Raw genomic sequence first — 23,414 nt, forward strand, 5'->3', positions numbered from 1 at the left:
TTTGCAGACACTTTTTCCTAGGGCTGGGGCATGAGCAAAAGTAGCCACTAGCCACCTCTTAGCATTGCCCCTGGTCATCAAGAAGAGACAGGACAGCACCCTCAGAACTGGTTGACTTCAACAGAATTGTGAAGTGAGAGTGAAGCGCAGACTAATTCTTGAACTTTGGAGTATTTTGACCAAAGCATGTTATTAATACCCCTGGGAAATGTTTTAATTGAAGCAAAAGTTGCATACGTGTATGTTTTAAGAGCAGGTTGCAGCATTGATTTAATGCTGAAGTATAAAAGTGCCTTTGGCACTAAGGGGCAAGGTACAGGCAGCTTGTTGCAAGTGGCCCCAGTTGGGCTTTTGCTCAGCTCCACTGCACATTCAGCAGCCGGTAGCCAGGGTTATTGTTGCAGTTTAGTCAGCCGTGGCTGGAAGAGCCTCACTGCAGAGAGGCCAGATGAAGCTATCCATGGCAAGCCTGTCACAAAGAAGAACAGAGGTGGGCGGCCATCGTCCTTTAGGAGGGCAGCAGCAGTAACTCTGAAGAGTCTCAGTCTTCATGAGAGAGAGGATACAAGTGTATGATAGAGATATCATTCAGAGTTAGAAAGTCGAGCTAAAATAATTTAAAGAAAAGGCCAATATTGTTATGTCTCGGTTGTGATAAGATTGCATAAAACCTACCGTAATAGGCTGTTGTGTGTTCCAAAACAATTAATAGTTCTTTTCTCCCTCTGCTTTTCTTAGCTGTTTTCAGATGACACCCTGTTGTATCTGTGTGGTAAAATGTTCCCTTCTTTTGTCTCCCACTAACACTTTTGGGGACCAATTTTCACCTTCTTATTGCATCCACAACGTGGGTAAAAAGTTATAGTATGCTGATTTATACAACAGAGACGCAAATGCATATTTGGAATATGGATGTAAATAGCTGTCTGTCTGTCTGTCTGTCTGACAAAGTATCTATCTACTGTATCCATCTATGTCAAAGTAGGCTTTTAAGACAAGGTTAGGGAACAAGGTTATGGTTTCAAGAGAGGAATAGGCTTTCAAAAAGGGTTAGAGTTTCAAATTACTGTTTCATGGTTAGAATTTCATACTTCAAGACTTTGTTTCAAATTAGGGTTTTAAACCATGTTAGGATTTCAATATAAATTTGAAATTAGGTTTAGGGTTTCAAATTAGGTATTTGAAGCCAGGATTTGGGTTGTAAGTAGGGATGGGCCAGTGCTGATACCAGGTATCGGTATTGGGCCGATTCCTGGACTGGTTTCAAGGTAGTAGTACTTGCGGCGCACCTGTTGTAGTCGTTTTATGACCAGGAGCTACAAATTAGAAATTAGAATAGAAAATTTACACTAACTTCATGCAATTTTAAGGAGAGAAATACTATACAGGTAATGAGATATATAGATGCTGTCATTGTTTATTGGGTGGAATTTTATGTATCAAAAGTAGTCGGTGACTACTTAAGAGTTGAGTAGTCGTACTGGCACCAGTCTGGAAAAAAAGTGGTATAAAACATTCTTAATTTTAAGTCATGGTTGGGGTTTCAAAGTCAAGTCAAGTCTACTTTATTTATAATATAAAGAAACAACTCAAAGTGCTTTACACACAAAAAAAGTAATTTAAAAAAGTGAGCTTTCAAGTCAAAGTTGGGGGTTCCAGTTAGGGTTTTAGCCTGTATTAAGGTTTCAAGTGATGGTCTCAAGCCGATGTCCTTGTGTCAAATGAGTAGGGATGCAACAGCAATATCGTGATATCGGGATATTAAAACGGCCACAATATCGTTGTCGTCATGTCACGTTATTAAAAGAAGCACATCTGTTAAAAAAGTAACGTTGATTGACATTTGTGCAGTTACAAGTTTTTTAGTGCTTTTTCATTTTCATAAGGGATGTTTTGCCCTTCTTTGTTTAAAATCCACGCTAATCGTCAGATGAAGGGAACATTATATGCTCGTGAACCGAGTCATGTGGAGGAACTCAATGAGTGAGTCAGCGGCGAGCGGTCAATATAAGCTATAAATGCATGGCATGCCCAAGCCCTTCAATAAAATCATTACAAATATTTATCTGTCAGTGTCCTTTAGTATACAAAACCTTAGTTCTACTGTTTTTGTCTTAAATTCCTGTGTAATTTGTCCTGCTTTCGTCGCGGAAAGCTGAAAAGCCAACAGCTTGTTTCACGCATGCGCAGTGAGATAGCAAGTTGTCAGTTTCGAGAGGCTGTTGACTGTGCATGCACGTTTATGGCAAAAAAGCTCTCAGTGACTTATTTGACAACGCCCAACGCGCATGCGCATAATGGTTTTATTTTAAATGTTTTGCGGTAAACAGTCAGCGGTTCAGTTCATCGCAGAGTCACAATGAGTGCCGTTTTCCTGGAGAACGTTTGAGGAAAAGAAGAATATAATTTCAATTCATCGTCTCACTGAAGTAATATCACGAAAACGGGGAAGAATTTCGTCCGTCACTTTCAAGCAAGGACGTTCGAGAATCATAAATGACTAGCTGGCTGTTTACAGGTTAGCAAACTTGATTGTTGGTTGACACCTCTTGCAGCTTAGCTCCTCTCCCGGGTTGAGCCCACTTCATGGACACGAGCCAGTTCCAAATACTGTACGATAAGTCGTGGCCGTTTGTTTGTTTGTGGTTGTGTGTGGTGGATGCGGGCTGTGTGAGCGCTCCTCCCTGATTGTTGGACCTTTTCCCCGGCTCTGTCCACCAATCGGCAAAGGAGGTTAGCGCTGATTGCCGAACTAGCTTCAGGTCCATGACCAGCTGTGGTCATTAGTGGCCACAGCTTAAAAGGCTGTTGGTCAGGTCAGGTCAGGAGCGGTCTGGCTGTTTGTGTGTGGTTTCCCTCCTTCATTAGTTTGTTTTGTTGCCAGCCACTATACCTCTTGTGTTGTGTGTTTGTTCCGCTGTCTTTTTGTTTCAGTCCAATTCAGACATAAGTTTGTCCGGTCATCCCTTCCACTATAAGTTTGTCAATTCATTTATCAACATTATTCATTCAGCATTGTACTCGGGCAGTTCGGAAGGTCGGGAGAGTGGCCTGACATTTGACATTCTGTTCTGTTTAGTTCTGTGTTGTGAGGTATGGTGTGTTTCGTCGTGTCATGCCCTGCCTTATGTGGTTTCACCAGCATGTCCACCCGTTTTGTTTCAGTGTGCCCATTTTTCCGCCACTCCCCTCCTCCTTGTGTGTCACCCGCGTGCCTAACATCAATTACGTGCCACCCGGCACATAACAACTGTAAATTCCAACGTCTTGGCAAATTTGTGGGCATGTATTGTGCCATTTCACTCACCACAGAGCTGGTTACATTACAGTGTGTGCAACCTGCATCAGTCCTGAATATTTCCGCTTTAACTTTATACCTACACAGTGGTATAAAATAATTATTAAATATTTAATATTAAAATAAATAAATAAACATATCCCCAAATTTTTCAGCTCATGCCTTACCAGCCGCTCGCATATATATCACTCCAGCATGCCCACTCCTAAAGGTCACCGCTCGTGCGTGCATAAGCAAGTAAGTGCCTTAATATTAAGTGTTATTAGAGATTGTAGGTTGTTTATATGCATTGCTGTTATGTACAAAAGCACAACATTGTGCTTTTTTTTTTTAAGTACAAGTTTTTTTTTACAATATTATGACCTTTATTTAATATCGCCAACCTCCCCACACAATCGTGATAATTATAATATCGTGAGCTTCATATTGTGATAATAACGTATCGTGATGTTTGGATATCGTTACATCCCTACAAATGAGGGCTCCAAACAAGGGTGAGGTTAGAGTCCAGAATCTCATCCTCAAGCAGCACACCCCAAAACACAGAATCCTTCACACCAAGACTATTTGCACCCATTGTTTATATGTTTTATGGTGTTTTGCTGTCAGGTGAGATACCTGTAGAAATGGAGGTTCATGGTCATTATTCACAAGAGGGGGATTTATGTGGCACGACTCCCGGTGGCGGGCTGAGAATGAGGTGGTCCATTTTCATTTTAATCAGTCAGCTTGTTGGTTCAGTTGGCTCGGCGCGCTCCACAAACACAACCAAATGGCACTTTCACTTTGCGAGTGGAGGCAGAAATGAGACAAGGAACATATAGAGATGCAGTTTGGGAAATCACGCTTTCAATAAGCTGTTCAAACAATGAAAATAATGAAATGAAAAAGCTTCGGAGAGGGAAGCTCCCTCAAAACGGGTCATTTCTTGCAACTTGTGCGACAGACACAACAGGAACAGAAGAGCGGGCAGAAGGAGCTGCGCTTTGTGACTCTGAATGAAGATCTCACGTCAGACTACTTTCTCCACGTCTATTTCAATTAGTCGCCACGGTCGATAACGGAGCCGCAACGGATGCGTGAATGACATCTTTCCAGTCGTAATGAAGACAAACTGACTCTTTTAAAAATAAATGCTGCCTGATAATGTCTAGAACTGATAAAGCTTCATCATAGCTCTGCTGAGAGCGGCCAAGGCAACTCAGCTCGGAGTACCTGTGTCAACACGCAAACCTCACTACAACATATTAAAATAGCTTGGCCCGAGCCGCCTACACACCTTTATTTTAATTGGGAAAACATCAAGCCCTCTCACGTGAAAGCAGTCTGACATTTTGGCCAGATTACTGTCTCACTTGAAGGCTTTCCCATTAGCTAAAACATGTGTCTCCATCGCTTCAAATTCTCTCTGTCACTTAGAGATGCCTCTGCATGTCAGGAATGCCCTTTTACCAGTAGACTGCACTGTGTACTCAAATAGGAATTTGAAGCAATGCATTATATGAATGTTGAATTAGCACAATAACTTGTAATTCTTTTATATAGTTCTATACAATAGTTAAGGTCTTGTAATCTATCCTGTACCCTCATCTAGATCACCATCTAAAGAGTACATGACCTGTAACCTTTTTTTTTTAATCTGTCCTGGATTATCATTCGATTTCTTCAATTCAGCTTCAATTTTTCAATACCATCCAGTATCCTATTGTCTTTTAATCCATTCCTTTCCTCAAACCTTGTTTTGTCCATATAATGTGTAACCTTGTTCAATTCTTCTAGATCTTCATATACACTAGTTCAGTTTTTCAAGTACTTTTATCTATCATACGTATCAATATCTATCATAATGTCCTTTACCCTTCTTCCAACATGTAAAATACCCTTGTTTAGTTCTTAAGAAGCTGTCCTGAACCCTCATTTGTTTTGTTCTATTCAACTTCCAACATGTTGTACCCTTCCGGTAACCCATGTTTCGTTCTTGCAAAATATAACCTTCTTCAGTTCTTCTTATTACTTTTGTATCCTTGTTCAGTTCTCCAAGCACATCCTGTACCTTTGTTCAGTTCATCTTACCAATCTGTCCTGTACCCTTCTTCCAACCCATTCTGATCCCTCATTCAGCATGTCCTGTAACTTTGTTCTGGTCCTCTACCTTCCTGTCCTTTACACTTCTTCCAATATGTCATGTAACTGTGTTTTGTCTTTTTTCAGATAAACCCTGTACCCCCGAAAACTATGCAGTACCCTTTTTAGTCTGTCAAGCAGATTTGATGGCTTTGTGCAGTACATCTACCAACCACCCTAAACTCTCATTTGCTTAGTCAAACCTATTCTGTCCTCTTGATTGATTCTGTCCATCTTGTATGTACTTCTGGATATCGTTAACTGTCGTGTTTGTTGTTCAGTGTGGTGCCTTTGCTTGTGTAAAGCACATTGATTTGCCTTGTGTATGAAATATACTATAGAAATAAAACTCCCTTGCTTAGCTTGGCCGGGTCCTAGTTTTCAAAACCATCCTGCATCCTCGTCAAGCTTGTCAAGTCAACTTCTAACTGTCCCCGTAGCTTTGTTTAGTTTGTCTTCAAAGTGAGTTCCTCAGTTTGCTGCTCTGCAGAGATTTGGGACTCTTGTAGTATTTGTGCTTTCCCTTAGGCTAACCAACAAGCAAGAGTAATTTCTACATCAACAGTCATGCTCAATTGGTCGGAAAAATTGCTGACTTTTATGGTGTACAACAAGGTTTATCAGGCCATTCTAAAGTAATTTGGCGCGACCACAACATATTCTGAAAGTTGTCATGCTTAAAAGTCTGAAGTTATCTAACACAGACAGTGAGGAGAGGTGCAAGGACATGCAGGCTCCATAAACACATGACAATAATAACACAGATCTACAGTGCAACGTCAAGAAATCTATTAAGGATTCAAATAAAAGATACAGTGGCTGAAAGGACCTTGAGCCTATCATCCGAGCTTGTTTGTTTCTTTTATCTAGCCTACTGAATTAAAAGGACAAACATAGTTTGGACGCATGGTTCAGCCCCCAACATCAAAACTGAATACAATTCAACATGTATTTCAATAAAGCCGCAATAAATCCAGCTGCCGCGACACACTCATTGTGTCAACCATTTGTTGCCTGAAACAACCTGGCTTGACACCTTGAACGGAGGCAGGTTGATGGATGAGCCTGACGGAGGCCGAGGACCAGCCGGACAGTTGACCGACACTTCTTGACCCCTCTGAGACTTCCTCTCGTTTTATACTTCAAGTTTGCTCCAATAAAGTTTAGATACTGCTGTACATAACACTACATCTCAAAGCATGCAGTGTAGAGCCTAAGCACATACTGACGACCTCATTGTGACATATTGACGTAAAATCACTCTCTATTAAGCGTTATTTCATGAAGGTAGGTAGCGCATGATTTCCTGCTCTTACGTTAGATGACCCCGTGCGGAATTTTTCTACTCAACCATAATGTTTGTGTTTCAGTTTTGTTGTGTTAAATACTCCAAACAAAAGTTTGATGTATTGGAATTTTATTTGGAAAGAACATCACCTAAAAACATTAAAGGAAGCAGGGAGAAGGAATTGCATTGTGGATACTTTTTCCCTGAGGATCACTCATCTAGGTATTCCTCAAACTATGATCTTATTCTTATCTATTGGGACAGCCTCCATCTCACCCAACACTCAAATGAGAATGAGTGCTTTAGAGAATGGATAGATCAGGGGTGGGCACACTCGGTCCTCGAGGGCCGGAGTCCTGCAGGTTTTGGATGTTGCCCTTCTCCAACACAGCTGATATATGATCAGCTCATCAGCAAGCTCTGCATAAGCCAGGTAACGATCCTGTTGATTGAAATCAGCTGCGTTGCATCAGGGAAACCTCCAAAACCTGCAGGACTTCGGCCCTCGAGGACCGAGTTTGCCCACCGCTGGGATAGATGAATGGATCTCCAATGAGAGAATCCCTGAAATAGTTCAAATGAAAAGCTCCAAATGAATGTCAGATGGAACATTTCCTTAGCATTATGCGCTGAACTGTGCATCAGTGACAAGAACCACCAGCCAGCCCCCCATCCCCCATCCCCCCCGCGTTTTCCCGCCCGACATTTGCCCATAATGTAGTGTTCATCTCTTTTCACCAGGGTGGGATAGTGATCATGCTGGAGTGAACATCACATTGCTTTTAGGGAGTTAAAATCCTCCGATGGTCAGATAAAAGGTCTAGCTAGCCTCTTAAACGTCGAAGGGGAGGGGAAGGTAAAGGGAGAGTACACCACAAATACTCTAAAGCTAAAACTATTTGGAATGGTATCATTTGGAGGCGCAGAGTTTGTCGTGCTAATGGGTTAAGCGCGGGTATGAAAGCGTGCATGCTTTTCCGTGGCGCAGAAAAGGACAGGAGCGAGACCTGGCGTCTGTTGAACGTGCCTGCGGATCCAAGCTGCGCCTCATGTCATTAGTCCGCCAATTAGGAACTCGTCTGGTAACAGACAGCGAGCACGCGCGCTCCCTCAGCCGACTCGTCCTCTTCCCTTTAAGAGTGGCAGACTGCCACAATTACTACCAGCAGCAAGTTGGAAGTTAAGGCAAAGGAGGGATTTGTGAGAGCTCACGTTCCCCTCCAGCCAATAACCTCTTTTTGCTCTGACAGCAAGCCAAGACCAGACACCGCAGACAACACGTGCCTGACCTCGACTTTTTGGCGCACATGCTAAAAACTGTAGAACCTCCAACATCAAACAACCATGAACCAACTGAAAAGTAAGATATAGTTTCTTAAATTTAACCTACATTTGCTTATTTTGCTTCGACAAGTAATTTTTTTACTTAAAACGAAATTATTTAAAGATACTTATTACTTAATTATCTTATTTGATCAAGCAGTCTTGGCATTGAGCGTTAACAGCCAGTTTTATGTACCGTGAGGCTTAAAACAAGCATTTTCCACATTTTAAATTGACAACTAACCAACATCCAAGGCCCTGAACTGGAGTTTCACAAGTTGAATGTTCTTATTTTAAGATTTTTGCTTAATCTAGTAATAAGATAAATGGAAAAAATACAAGTATGAAAATAATCAGACAAAAGTGCAATATAGCTTAAAGCGATACAAGACCTATAACTCATTTTCCAGTATTGGATTAGGCATTGTGTACAAAGAGTAAAAGTGCAAATATTTCTGGCATTTTATTCTCTGAATTTTCTTTTAAAACGATTAAGTATCAAAATAAGAACATACTGTGGTGAACGCCATTATCCTGGTCACGTGATCGTGATGACGTATCCCGTGCGTAAACAAAAGCCGCCTTTGTTCATTTCAATGGGAGTTTGCTGACGTAATGGGCAAGAAAAAGGCTGTCTTCTATCCCAATTACTGTGCCAATTCTGATCAGAGTAAAATCCTCAGCACGTCAGGTTTCATGTCATTCCGTGTGAAGGTCGGGAAGTGGGGGGGTGGCCTCTCCTAATGTGGGGTAAAGCATGCTTAGCACACAACATGTAGCTTGGCCTAGGAGAGTAAAAGTCACCCGGATGTACAGGCTAGGGACCATCCACAAAGTACATTTCCAGAGTGAACAATGTCAATGGTGACTTGACTGGTAATTTGAGCCTCTGTAACATGCAACTTATAGACGGTCCCCAACTTCGACTCGCTATGAGCCGGCCGGCTGAATGAGTCGGCCACTTTCATCCGGCTTTCGGCTGGATACAAATCTTTGTCAGTCCTCCGTGGCTGTACTGCTTTTGAAGAAGTGCTTCTTTGCTATAGGGCGTAATTCCACCTTTGAAGTCCGCCGTGGGACGCAATAATTCCTCGTGAGTGACTTTGTTGTCATTAGCGGCCATTTTGTATAAAGTCTTTTACGCACGCGATACGTCACGATGATCACGTGACTGTCCGAAATGGCCGATAATGTACTTAATGTAAAAATATTCATAAAAAGTGCTATTAAATCATGATCGCTCAACATAAATTTAATATTTTTTCAGGGAAGAGTTGAAATTAACCATTACATAGAATAGCTGATTAGTTTTTCATAATTCTTGTATTCCTTTAAGTGGTTTGTTTTTTGTTACATGTTGTCATATTACAGTACCAGCTCAATTAGTACGGGGCCTACTCTCAGTGGGAAAAAAATACTTATGTATTTTAAGAAAATAGTTATATTTATTACAGCTTCAAAAAAGTCAACATTACTGGTTTTTAGTCTAAAAATAAAACTTTCAAGATCGCTGTGGTTGATATGGCCCTAGTATTGTTTTCTAAATTTTCAAAATTATTCAGGTTTATTTAAGTAAAATGTTCTTGTTCTGTTGGCAGATAATTTTGCTTATTTGAAGTAATAATTTTCTTATTTTACTGTATTTTTTTTCTTAAATTTTCTACTGTCCATTTTGCAGTGTGTGTTTAATCAACTTTGCAATCAATTTTCACCCCACAGGAAATTATGGAAACAGCGTCAAAGGCCACTCTCCATGAAATAGAGGTCGTATCATTGATTATACAGCCAATGTTTGGAGTCAAATTTTAACATTATTAAATGTGAGACAAGTATAAAGTGACATCACTGTACAGAAAGCTAAAAAAAAATTTTTTTAAAAAAGTAAAAATTTATCACCCTTTGAAGACATAAAATAGGCAATGACCTACTCACCTAGCGCTAAACTTCTGCAGTTCTCTTTGTTTCTAGGGATTAGGGAATATATGCCTATGTGTATTGTCGGATGTTTGATTTGCATGTGTTATATAAGAAAATGTGTATACTGTACATAGGTGCCGAGACGAAGTATTAAATGCTAAGAAAATGTATCAACTCAATCTCCAAGGCAACAGTGCTTCTACCGTCTGCTGCCGATGACAACACAGAGGACAGAAATAGTGCTCAAAAAGTGCCTCGCTGATCTTTCATCACGCATTGACGACTGTTAGGATAGCGCGCATCGCTATTGAACAGCGTGGGTGAAATGATGGATAACCGCGGCATTTGCTCAGGGGCCAATAAAGCTAAGACAAGCACAGTCAAACTAAACACTGACATTGCTGTAAATAACAAATGTGTGTAGGAGGAGCCCCAACTGTAAATGAATAACAAGCATAGATTTGACCCGAGAGGAACATTCCCCTCAGTTGCCTCCCGGGGTCTTATGAGGACCCTCAAGTGACCCCTAAACAGAAGTAAAAACAACAACAAAAAAACTTTTATGGGCGGAGAGCGGGAGGGTTGGAGAGGTGATGGCGTCAGTCGACCCTTTAATTGGATGCGAGTGACATTTGCAGAGCAGCGTGTCGTAGCGCGAGTGTCAGCGCGGAGGCTGTCGCGCAGACGCGCCGCCAACTCAGGAGACGCCTCGTTCCTCCTCGGTACACAGTCACACTCGAACACACACAAACACGCCCGCACACATATAAACAAGTTTCATTTAATGGCCAACTTGTGGATCCAAATCAACACGTGCGCTTGCAAACCGCAAAGACAATCTTGACTGTGACGCCGCTGTCACAAAGGCTAATGATTCAATTAAAATGAGTGATAGATAATCACAGTAAAGCGCAGAGCTAAAAAAAAGAAAGAAAAGTAAATAAAAGCTTCTTTTTGAAGATGAAAAGTCAAACTTTAGCAGAAACACTGCAGTTAAACACTAAGGACTGGATTGGAAACAATTATAACACTTATACCCATAATAACCACAGCCATAATAACCTTTACTAATAACTGTGCTTTTTTTAAGGGCATATTTTTGGGAAAATTGACTTTTCAATTGCTTGTATACGAATAGTTGGGTCACTGGAGTGCTTCCCCTCTAATCAAGTACAAAATGAAATTAAATATTTTGTTCTCTGCCTATTCCTGAAAATATGACTGTGCGCAAGCCCTACTAACACCCACTGTTATGTAACAGGAGGGCTAATTTACATAATAACTGCCAATCACACCAAGCTTCCCCACCCATGATTGGGCAGCTATGGCTCCTAGATCTGCTATTGTCGTGTGACAACCAGAGTTCAACCTCATTCATAGACAGTCTGGACATGGAGAGGTGAGGATTTATTTCTCTTGAGGGAGTCTCAGAAACTCATGCATTCAACAATCCATCTTCCAAACCACTTACTCTCATGAGAGAAGTCTCATTTCAATAAATCAATCACTGCTGCAACAAAGTTCTGTAAACAACAAAATGTTTAAAAATCCAAAACAATAAAGAATGAAACAATTAAAAACAATAAAACAAGTTTCCAGTAACACCACAAAAAGGTCTGTCTATATGTGCACTTGGTACCAGGACACCATAGGCCGCAGTTCGACTTTGTAGTCGTGTCATCGGATTTGCGGCCGCATGTTTCGGACACTCGGGTGAAGAGAGGGGCCGAGCTGTCAACTGATCACCACCTGGTGGTGTGTTGGCTCCGATGCCAGGGGAAGATGCCGGTCAGACATGGTAAACCCAAACAAATTGTGAGGGTTTGCTGGGAATGTCTGACAGAATCCTGTCAGAAAGAGTTTCAACGCCCACCTCCGGCAGAACTTCTCCTTGTTTTGGGGGAGGTGGGAAACATTGAGTCCGAGTGGACCATGTTCTGCGCCTCCATTGTTGAGACGGGCGATCAAAGCTGTGGCCGTAAGGTGGTCAGGGCCTGTCATGTCTTGTTTATAAACATTAAGAAAATCAAACAAGAAATATCTCATGTGTGTCGTTAGTGTGTGTATTTAGTCTCCTGTCTCCCCTCTTTCTGCGTCGATTCATTGTCGTTTTCCTCCCGTCATGCAGTTGTTTTTTTGCCGTCTTATCCTCCCCATGTTTTGTTTCATTGCTATTTGGAGTTCGCTGTTGTTTTGAATAATTAAATTCCTTTTTTTTTTTTTACATTACCTCTGCCTCCTTGCCCTGCTTCCCTGCGTTTGGGTCCTCCAACAAACGTTACCCCCTGACAAAATATAGATCAACTTACAGCAAATAATATTTTTATTACAATTGTTTTTAAGTCTGTAATAGCAAAGATCTAAAGTGCATCAATTTGCCTGAATAAAAAAATTAAAAAAATGAATACATTTGTGCCACTACCACCTACTGTCGTGGTTGTGCAATTACGCTTTATTCTCGTACAAAAAAAACAACCAAAATAATATTCCCGGGGATTCCATGGACATTGCATGTGGTGGGCCCGCTCCACTTTTTGACGACTAAGCTATACATACTAGCATAAAGTCACATGCCACTACTGTTGTCTCATTTGAATGATGTATTCTTTGAATGAATCACATTGCAATCATTTGAAAATCTTTTTTTTTTTTTTTAGATCACTTGCCATCCAATCATATTTATTGTCATCAAAAAACAGTGTGACAGTATGATTTGTGTGAATGTGTGTGTGCGTGCGTGCGTGCGTGTGTGTGTACAGCTAAGACTATATGATTAGATCAAGTCTGCACAGCAGCTGCAAGCGACGCTGTGCTACGCTTGGATCTAATTAAGCCCAGCGCAAAGGATCAGTGTGTTTTCCTCTGGCATGCAGTGTAGCAGGGTGTGTATAATATCTTCTGTACCAGCGCCAAATGTTCGCACGCTGTAATCCCTCATCACCCCTACTAGTACTTCCAGGCATAGGAAAAAGTAAGACAGAAAAGAGAACTATCTAAGAAGGCCAGGTTTTGAAGCCTAGACATGTATCGGTATGGTAAGTTATGGTCATGACCATCTGTTTTTTTGTTTGTTTGTTTTTTTCATTGTTAAAAAAAAATGACCTCACTAAACAATCAAATAATCTCTAACCCCTTGAGACACACTTTTGTTTCGTTTCTTAAAAACTAAGATCTGAGGTACTTTATAGCAGTGGTCCCCAACAACCGGTCCGCAGCCAGGTACTGATCTGCGGGCCACTTAGTACCATCAGCAACTCACTTCACAACAAGCATCTACAGACGCTCCCCTACTTACGAACATTCGAGTTACGAACAACGGTACATACGAACATGTCTGCGCGATGTCAAAAAATGCTCGGAAAGAGATGCTGTAAGTTCGATTTTTTATTGCGCACCTTTTCCCGAGTACTGCAGTGCTTCTTTCCGCCGCTAATACCGACGCTTGGCGCTGTGAGAGCTCACCCAGCATTGGAGGCTCAGCAACGTGTCGAGGAGGAGGAAGAAGAAGAAACGCCTGTCGCTCATAGATAAAGCCATCGCACTCTTCGAGCAGCAAGACCCAAATATTGAACGTTGCACAAAGGTTGCAAATCAATTGAATGATGCCATACAGTGCTACCGCATCATTTATGATGAAAAAAGAAGAAAACTGTGCAATCGTCGTTAGATCGCTTCTTTCGGCCAGTTTCTAGTAAATCCTCCAAGGAAGATACTCATCAACCCTCATCTTCTTCTCCTCGACCCTCAACTTCTTCCTACATTGAAGTTACGGAGGAGGAAGTAACTTTTGAAGCCCATTCCAGCGACGACGAAGAACCTCTCATGATATAAAATCCTCCTCTTCCTCCTCCTCCATCATCTCCTTAAGCATCGAGTACATCTTCCAAAAGTAAGTTAAACTTTATTTTATTTATCTTATTACGTACATGTACATACTGTGTGTGTCTCTCGCTCTCTCTCTCTAACATACGTAGTACAGTACTGTACGTATTCTCTTTAAACATAAATTATAATACAAAATATAGCACTGAAGCAACTTACGAACAAATTCACCTTACGAACGATCGCTCGGAACTTAACTCGTTCGTAAGTTGGGGAGCGTCTGTATTTGGTAGAAATACCACATCGTCAATATTCTTCATTATTGCCACACTCAGTTGAAGCTTACTGTCAAACTAAACATAAAACAGACAATTACACATTGTGTATTGAAAACAATCACACAGTTTCTGCTATTTCATGCTGACACACAATGGGAAACTCCATAGGCACACGGGCTAAAATTAGCATCTTGCTGCGGTTGGCTGATTGGCAAATTAGTGTCACCTTCATTTTCAGTAACCACAGAAGACGAGCTTAAATTCGAATTTGTATACCGGGCCTAATTTATGAATATCTTTTTTCCACAAAACTCCAGTTCTTGTCCAGCTTTTTCCTGCCTCAATGTTCTCAAGGACGCTTTGACATTGCGAACAGAGACATAGACATTGTCCTCATTGCATCCTCCCTCCTTTTTTGCTTCCCATTCTTTGTTGTTTTCCGCCACCGATTATCAATACAACACCTCCAATACACTCCCCACACGCCTCCTCGGAGATACTTGCTTTCGACAGTCATAGACGGCGTGTCATTTGGGATCAAAGGAAGACGGATGCGCCTGTGTGAAGAAAATGCTCCAGAGCCATGATGCAGACTGGAGATGGAGAAAAGTGGACCTTTGACGTATAGAAACTGCTTGTAGGCTTGTCCCTCAGCTAGAAAACCATACATCTAAGGGCTGTAATGTAGTTTTTACTTTGATGACTTGTCAAGACTAATAATGGAAATTGGAAATGACAGAAGGTTCTGAGGAGGGAAGAAAGGCGAGAGAGAGGCATTCAGACGGGTGCCTTGCAGATTGGTAGCATCAGAAACAGTGTTTAGTCTTCAAACGAAAATGAACGTGTCTTCAAATGAAGGTACAAATAGACAATATCAGATCAGGACAAAAAACAGTGAATTGTACAACTGTCTTTTGTAATGAACATAAACAAAATTACCTCATGCCATTTGCCAAGGGAGCTCATCTAACATTCAAGACTTCAGCGCAATTTTTTTTCTTTTTATGCTTGGATTGCTTTGTGTTGAGATTGACCTTTCAGCCCAATTCTATTTGACGTTGCATTGAATTAGTATATGTCATTTAAAAACTATGACATGGAGTACACCTGCACTATTGCGTGATGTTATTCCTAAATTCTTTGCAATTGGCTGGCAACTAGTCCGACGTGTGCCCCGCTTCTGGCCCTAAATCAGCCGAAATCGGCCTCATCACACCCGAGACCCACATGAGGACAAGCGCCATACAAAATGGATTGACAGATTTGCTGGCATTGAGCGAGGCAGACAACGCTGACAAACAGCATTTCTCTCATCCGCAGACGGACAGACAGGAGGGTTCCTGACATTTTCTCAAGGCGGAGCTGATTTTGAAAATTGACATGTCACGGCGGCTCATTGTCACTCGTCGCAGGACTATTTTTAAGTGAGACACATCAAAGAGAGTCTCGGAAACTATTATCAATGCTCAAAAGTTGGTCTGCACCAATCACAGATTATGTTTGACTGCTGACATGTTGGACTGTTGAAGCGAATCCCCAGTAAGACAAATCATTTACAGCAAAAACTTTACAAAGTGATCAATATTAATATATTTGCAAAACGTAACAAAAAATAGCGTGGCACTCATTGACTATTTTAGCAACATGAGTACTGAGTTAAGTAGCTGAAGTATAAGCCATAATACAAAATGTACTGTACATATGCAGTACAACTATTTTTTTCCTCTTCCACCAAACGGTTAACCGAAATGTTTGTCACATTTCTTGCTCTGCTTGCCAACGCCAACACGCAAATGACCATAAATGCATAAAAAATATGAGCTGCTCATGTTACCAAGTGTGCATTTGCAATCATATAAAGCAACTACAGTATTAGCTAATTATCAAATGGACACTTTAAGAGGTGAAAATAATTTTCTTTGAACATTTTTTTTTTTTTTAATCCAACCAAGGAGGGTTGTGGTAGCTGGTAGGACATGAGTTGATAAGGGAGATAACCTCCGTCGCTGAAGATGTAGGGGTTGGTCTGCACAGAGAGAAAAGTGCATCCTCCCCATAAGGCCCTGTGACATGGACAACTGCTGAAGGGTTGTCCCCAACAATCACGTCTTCCCAAAGAAGGCCCAGGCCAGGGAAGTGAGCAAACACAAAGGGCAAGCGCCTAAAAATAATTATCAAGCCTGTAGAGAACACCCCTCCCCTGCCCCCACTACAAGAGTAGCCATGAGTGATTATCATCAAGGCGTCAGGAGGAACTGGAATAAATATACCAGTGGGCTGATTTTGAAATGAAATAGACATCATGTTTCTCTGCAGCAAAGGCTGTTCCCCAGGAGCATTGTTTTCAAGCCCTAACAACCAGAGGGAAGGAAAACTTGTGGGGGGAAAAAAAACTCATCTATTTTCTGTGACACAATCTCTATACCCGTCGCTCGCCCCCAGTAGACACACATATCCCCTTCAATAACCACCCGTCTCGTGTTTGCCAATGGACACTTATCATCGATGCACACAACATCTTTTCCTGCATCCCCATCGATCCCCTTATTGAAACAAGCCTCATTTGCAGTCTCCTCCTTGACATTTTTTCTCGCCTCTCCTGTCTCTTTCTTTTCCAAACTCTTGACAGGCTGTGCAGATTTTGGCAGTTTGCTGTTCTCCCACTAATCCTTCGCCAGACTTGCCTCCTTCACAAATATACAAAGATTTTCCAGAAAATGCAGTCAGGCGTTACCGGGCACAGACACAACGCCGGCGTATGATATGCAGTTTTTTTCAAACTGTTAGTTAAAAACAAAGTCACATAGTACACACATACTCACTAATTGTCATATCGTACAACATAGGTAGGCAGGGTACGATAGCTTAGAGTAGGTCGAGGAAAGGTAGGTAGGCTGGGCACGGGGAGAGATGCAGGAAAGTAGATTAGAGCAGAGTAGGTAGGTAGGTAGGAAATTAAGTAGATGCATGCCGGGTAGGTAGGTAGGTTATTGTAAGATAGGTAGGAAGGCAAGGACATTAGTATAGGGCAGGGGTGGGCAAACTCAGTCCTCGAGGGTCGGAGTCCCGTAGGTTTTGGATGTTTCCCTTCTCCAACACACCTGACTCAAATTCACAGAGAAGCATAACTTACTGACTGATGATCGGTACGGCTTCAGTAGTAACTAGTCAACAAGTCACAAGCTTTAGTTGAACTAATATAATACTTCTGTTGACCATTTGCACCGACGTCCTGTAATCACGTGACTGCCATATGACGGACGGCGAGAGGAAATGATTGTTGAATGGAAGTGGACGTGACCCGGAGCGACTTAGTGACTTAGCGACTGTTATTTTACAAATTAAAAGTTATTATTGCCCATCGAGCCATGGAACTTACTACTTCAACCAAAGTTCGCCTGTCAGTCGAAGTTGCACATTTAGTCGGGACTCATAGAGCGCGATATTTACTTAAGTTGACATCGCTAGTTTGAAAACAGCCTCTTACCTTCTGTCGCCTATTGTTTTTACCAAGGTAATCAAATCGCCGACTTTGCCGGAAATTTACAGCACATGACCTATATCATTATCCAGTGCTACTCACACTGGTGTATGGAAAGTGCAAATGATTGGTGGTGGTCGGAGGGGCCTCACTTCCGTCAGCCTGCCCCAGGGCAGCTGTGGCTACTTAAGTACCTTACCGCCACCACAGTGTGGATGCCTAAGTGCATGAATAATGTATCCGTTCCATTGTAAAGCGTCTTTGAGTATCTGATTAGATAGAAAAGCGCTAAATAAATCTGATGCATTATTATGAGTAGTAGTAGTATGTAGTCAATGTCGTCTCTCCTCCTTACACCAGGGTTGATTTACAAGCTTGTCACTGGCTGGGTCTCTGGGACGAGATGCAGCGCTCACGCCGGGGGACAATATACCTCATAATGCAAATGTAAAACTTATTTTATATGCTTATTTTTACACAGTCCGTTCTATATTGAAACGCTGTGATGATGTTGTGTTACTATGTTTACTAGCATGGAACAAATGACTATCGTAGTGGCAAGCTATGCAGTCATTTCATGAATATGACTCCAGAGAGAAAAACTCCAAACACAAAGACGAAATGTACGTGCAGTTGGAGTGGACGCTAACTATCTGGCTTGTTAATGTGATTTGAAACACGTAACTCTACACCTCTTTTACAATCTTTGTTAGAATGTATGTTTACAAGTAAAATGTGTGAACATTTATCTACTAACCTCGCAAAAAACGATCGCTGCAAATCCGTAAATACTTTGTGGGCTGCCAGTCCTTTCTGTTGATTGCTGCTATCCATAGATGTATTTTGTCTTTATTAGTTGGTATGCGATAAAAAGCAACATTTGGTTTACTCCTTTGTTTGTCTGTACAACCGACCGCACAGCAAGATATGACCATTTTATAAGATAATCTTAGATAAAGGACTTTACACTGTACGAGATTCAATGGTTACAATACAGGCAAGTGACACTTTTGCCGTCCAGCGTCCCGGAGTGGGCGTTCCCATGAAGGCTGTGACGTCATGTGCAAAAGGTCAATAAATAAAAACAATATGCCGTTGTGGTATTTGTGAATTTAAAAAAAAATGGATGAGATGTTATTTAGAAAACAAGAAGCAATTTGTGAAAATGGGCAAACACCAGTTAGGATGTTTGGATATTGCGTGTGGTGTTTTACAGGGGTCCGGGTTGGGTCCTAAAGTAGTCATTTTCTACATCAATGGCATATCTAATGGCATATCACAAATAGTCAAATTCCTTTTATTTGCCGATGACAGATATATTTGGTTCTGGCAAGAATTTACAGCAACTCTTGGACATTATGTCTTCAGAATATTGGTTTGACAAAAATAAGGTATCACTAAATTTGAGCATGACAAGAATTATGATATTTGGGAACAGAAAAGTAAATTATTAAGCACAAGAACAAATAGAGGGGGTGGAAATAGAAAACGTAAATAATATCAAATTCCTTGGAGTAATAATAAATCACCAAAATTTGCTGTAAATCTCATATTAAATGCATCTCAAATAAAATAACTAGAAGTATTTCAATAATGACCAAAGCAAGGCACTTTTTGGATAACAAATCACTCCACATTCTGCTCTGTTCACAGGTCTTACCATACTTGACTTATTCCATAGAAGTCTGGGGTAATACTTATAAAAGTTTACTAGAGCTGCTATTCATACTGCAAAAAAGAGCTATCAGAATAATTCATAATGTCAATTATCTTGAACACACCAATCTATTGCTGGCCAAGTCTAAAATAACAACTCTAATCGCCAAATCACTATTCTAGTTAATATTGTTTAGCATAACAGACTGTGTAAATTATTGCCCATTCGGCATCCATTGCAGCCTGGTCGTCCTGGAAGGGAGATTTCCACAGTTGGGGTCCATTTTCAAGGTTTCTTATTTTCCCCCTGATGTTTTTTTGTTGTTGTTTTTAGTTTTTCCTCGCACTCTAGTGGTTAGATCAGGGGATGCCATTAATATTTGTAAACTGTGGGCAAGTGAAGCCTATTGAGATTCTTGTATAATTAAGGGCTGTATACAGTAAATAAACTTGACTTAAAAAAACTTCATGTTATTTCAGAATTCCAAATAGCACAATTTCTGTATAAAGCCAGGAACAATTTAGTATCAAATCACTTAGTGAAAATACTTCAGGAAAGAGAGGGAGCATATAATTTAAGGGGAAAGCTTAAATTGCAAAGGTGCCAAATTACAATGAAAAGATTGTGCATAACAACAGATTGAGTGTGGAATTGAAACAATGTCTAATCATCAGCCACTTTAAAAATAACTATAAGCAAATCATTTTTACAAGACACATGGAGTACTCTAGGTAAAGTAGGTAGGTAGATAAGTAGATAGGGCAGTAGGTAAATGGGCAGGCAAGCAGGCTGGGTGGATTGTAGGCAGGGTAGGTAAAGATTGGCAGGTAGGACAGGTCTTAATTACTTCACAACAGGAGTTCAGAACATACAGCAGAAGACAAAATCTTGTATACCTCAAAGGACTTATTTCTCAAAAGGATTGCCTAAAAGTGGACTTAGCATTTAAATGTCAATGCTGGAAAACCGATAGCAGGGGCCACCAATGTGGTTTCTGCGGGCACCAGGTGGCACCAAGGGCTATATGGGTAATCTGCAGGCCTGTTCTAAGAGATTTATAGAAATAGTGTTTCATATTGATATTAATCCTTTTCCTAGTTATTGTGAGAAATCATTAACATGATCAGTGTCTTCACATAAATGAGCGTCATTCATTATTAATGAATGATGCTCAGATATAATATATAGCAATAACACTCTTAAAAGTCATTTGAGCAAACGTTTTATTTCTGTATCAAACAAAGACATTTGCATTATTAATAAGTTCCCTCTTGATTTCAAAAAGGTTGGTGACCCCTGAGCAACAGGAAATGTTATACATTTGGAGGCAGTGTCACACAACAGCACCTAATCAAGCCAGAGCACTCCAAACTGCAGTGAGGCAAAGAAATAGTCAGCATCCTGGGCATTCAGATTCCGACTAGCGGTGCACAATAATGCGTGCTGGAATCCCGTCGTGAGTTCATTGCGGAGTGCGCTCATCCGGAAGCTGACACACATTGTGTTACATTCATGTGTTCCATTGAGACATGTCCTATGGATAAACAGCAGCAAAGCCCACTTTTTTTTTTTAGGCGCACCAGCACAATTAAAATCACAGACTTTGAACAAAATCGACTCCGCTTTGCCTTTGCCACATCCTGAATATGCATGTATGTAGGAAAATGTGCCCAAAAACAGCAGACAAGCATAAGGGAGATGTGCGAGATCAATTGTACAAACTTCTACACAAACGCTGTCCTCTGGCCCCACAACCGATCAATAAGGTGCTGCCGCACATGCCATTTAGAAAGGAAGGGGAGCCACGGAACACAACACTGACGGTGAAAGAGAGCGGGTGGGGATGAGAACAAAAGAAAATAGTGGGAACGGCAGTAAACGATAAGAACGCACTTAGATCAGATATTCTTAAATGTCACAGAGCTGAAGTCTCTTGATAATGCTGAGTGGAATCTAAAAAGGACTGCAGGAACCGCTCACACTGCATTCAGTGTGATGCACCCCCGGGTATTATTCCTTAAACATGCCACAAAAGAGACTGTTGGCGTGTGTGTGAGCTACAGTTCCCACAAGTCTTTGAATGTGTAACCCCCAGTTTCCATTTTAGTTTATGCATGCGTAACCCCGTTTTTACCATAATCTTTGAATGTGTAACCCCAATTTACATCAATCTTTGTATGTGTAACTCCCACTCACATCATGTTCCATCAGTTTCAGTACCGACCAAATAACACCCCCAAAAAATTTCCGTAAGAAAAATTGCATGCACCATTATTGTACTGTACAAAAACACACATGCAAACATGGAAATGCAAACAAACAGGACTGTACCTAATGATTTGACCTTCCTGGTTCTTCTTCTGTAGGGTTTATGGGTTGGTTGGTAAACCATCTTAATGGCACATTAGCGCCACCAACTATCCTCCCATTGCAAGGAAACCAATGGATCGTTCCATGCAACACCACCTAAAAAAAAAAAAGGAACATTTTGAACAAGCAGATATTGATTTAAATGAAACTTGGTGTACTTGTTGATAGTGATGGCAGAACACTAAATTGTAAAATTTTAGGTCAATTGGAGCAGGGTTTGGGAGCTCTGGCAGGTCAAGTTTAGAGATTTTCGGCAAAAAGGGACTTGGCTGCCTTGTTTTGAACGCTTATATCTCTGGAACTACTCTGACAATCTTATTGTCGGAAAGGAAATTAAACAAGGATTCCAAATCTAAAAATCTTTAAAAAAAAAATAAACAAAAAAAAAATTGGTGCCTATTTTGGTAACCTTTTGACCTTTTGTTTTAGTTGACCTTGAAATTAACCTCATGGATCATGTGACCGTAGCAAAATTTTTCATAAAATCTAATCTCACACAATGTTCTCTAAAGTAGTTCTAAGAGATGTAAAAAATAAAATAAAAAAAGAGTTAATTTAGCAGCGATAAGGAGTCAGTAATCATACCCTCAGATATCCATGGAATATATTCATTGAAAGTTTTTTGTGTGGAACTTCATCATTGCATTGAAGACTGGAGAGTAAGCCACAGTTTCTAACATCTTCTATTTTGGAGGCTCTTTTGCTATATGAAGAAAAAGACGGAGTCATGAACTGCATTAACTTTTTAAAACACCACATTGAACACGTCAAAGCGTTCGGGAGAAGACGCAACATTAAAGGACAATTATCAAAGGGCTACGGATGCATCAGAACTTCTTTGTGTAAATGCTGATATAATATACAATGAGAGAATGCATGCATTGCATACTGCTTTTGATTTTTACAACTTTTCTCAAGAAGGAAGCAGACGATAAAGCCGAGTGTCTCTTTTATTAAGGCCTCTCACACTGGGTCTTAGTAGGAGATTTTGGCTTCACGCCTCCCCGCCGCAGTCTTGCTAAATCGGCTTTCTGCGGCCATGGCAGTCATTAGCCTTGCCCCCCGAGCGGTAATCCCCTACTTCTCTGACTCTAATGGAGGCATGAAGGGTGAGCAGAAGTGCCTCCGTTACTGCTTCGGCTACTGAGCGCAATGGGCCAAGCACGGCCAGTCCAAAACAAAAAGCCAAACGTGCGACCCGACACGTCAAAACTTATTCATGTTTGTACAGATTAGAACACAATTCTTCTGCTAAAATTTGGTACACAATTTCAAAGATTATATGAATACAGCCAAACTAAAATGGGCAAGAACGCAAGATAGGACAGCCATGTATAGTTTATAAGATGCACTAAGATGCTGAGAGAAGCAATAATCAGCATCAGAAGATGATCTAATCTACAGTCATCTAATCCAATACATACACCACACATGGTTGTGATTTTAATTGCTGCCTGGTCTCCAGCCTGTAAAACGTTCAGCATAACAATGCAGGCAGCACATAAGGGAATGGTGACGCTTCATGGCTTTTCTTGACTTGGTCTATCAAACCCACTTGCTTTAACTCGAGACTAGTCAGAGCAGAAAGGGAGCCATATGTCCTCTTTCTTCATGCCGCCACAGTTTTGCAGTGCAGAGTTAGTGCATCTGTTTTAGCAGCAGGAAGCCATACTTAGAAGGGATAAGTTAAGCGTCAGCGTATGCGTGTTTGCATATGACTCAGAGAGAGCTACTTGGGCAGGCCACAGTAACTACTGAATTAAATTGTTTGGTCATGTGTGCAACTGGCAACAGTTGACTAAAGCGCCAAGGCCAAACAATCCAAAATATTACAATATAGCTTTCAGTCCTGAAGG

General features: G+C 41.0%; 1 long non-coding RNA gene across 3 annotated transcripts in view; it reads right to left on the bottom strand.

Annotated features, from left to right (window-relative positions):
• LOC144044237 (uncharacterized) overlaps window positions 1-23,414 on the bottom strand; it is a 153,577-nt gene that overhangs the window by 82,192 nt on the left and 47,971 nt on the right. For 2 of the 3 annotated variants that reach the window (XR_013291214.1, XR_013291215.1), the window contains exon 3: window positions 21,520-21,654. This is a non-coding gene — a long non-coding RNA (uncharacterized LOC144044237). Of the gene's footprint in view, window positions 1-20,460; window positions 20,723-21,519; window positions 21,655-23,414 lie in introns of those variants that run through there. The other variant, XR_013291216.1, reaches the window with a different exon arrangement.

This window comes from Vanacampus margaritifer, chromosome 2 (genome assembly GCF_051991255.1).
Source record: "Vanacampus margaritifer isolate UIUO_Vmar chromosome 2, RoL_Vmar_1.0, whole genome shotgun sequence".
Taxonomy (NCBI): Eukaryota; Metazoa; Chordata; class Actinopteri; order Syngnathiformes; family Syngnathidae; genus Vanacampus; species Vanacampus margaritifer.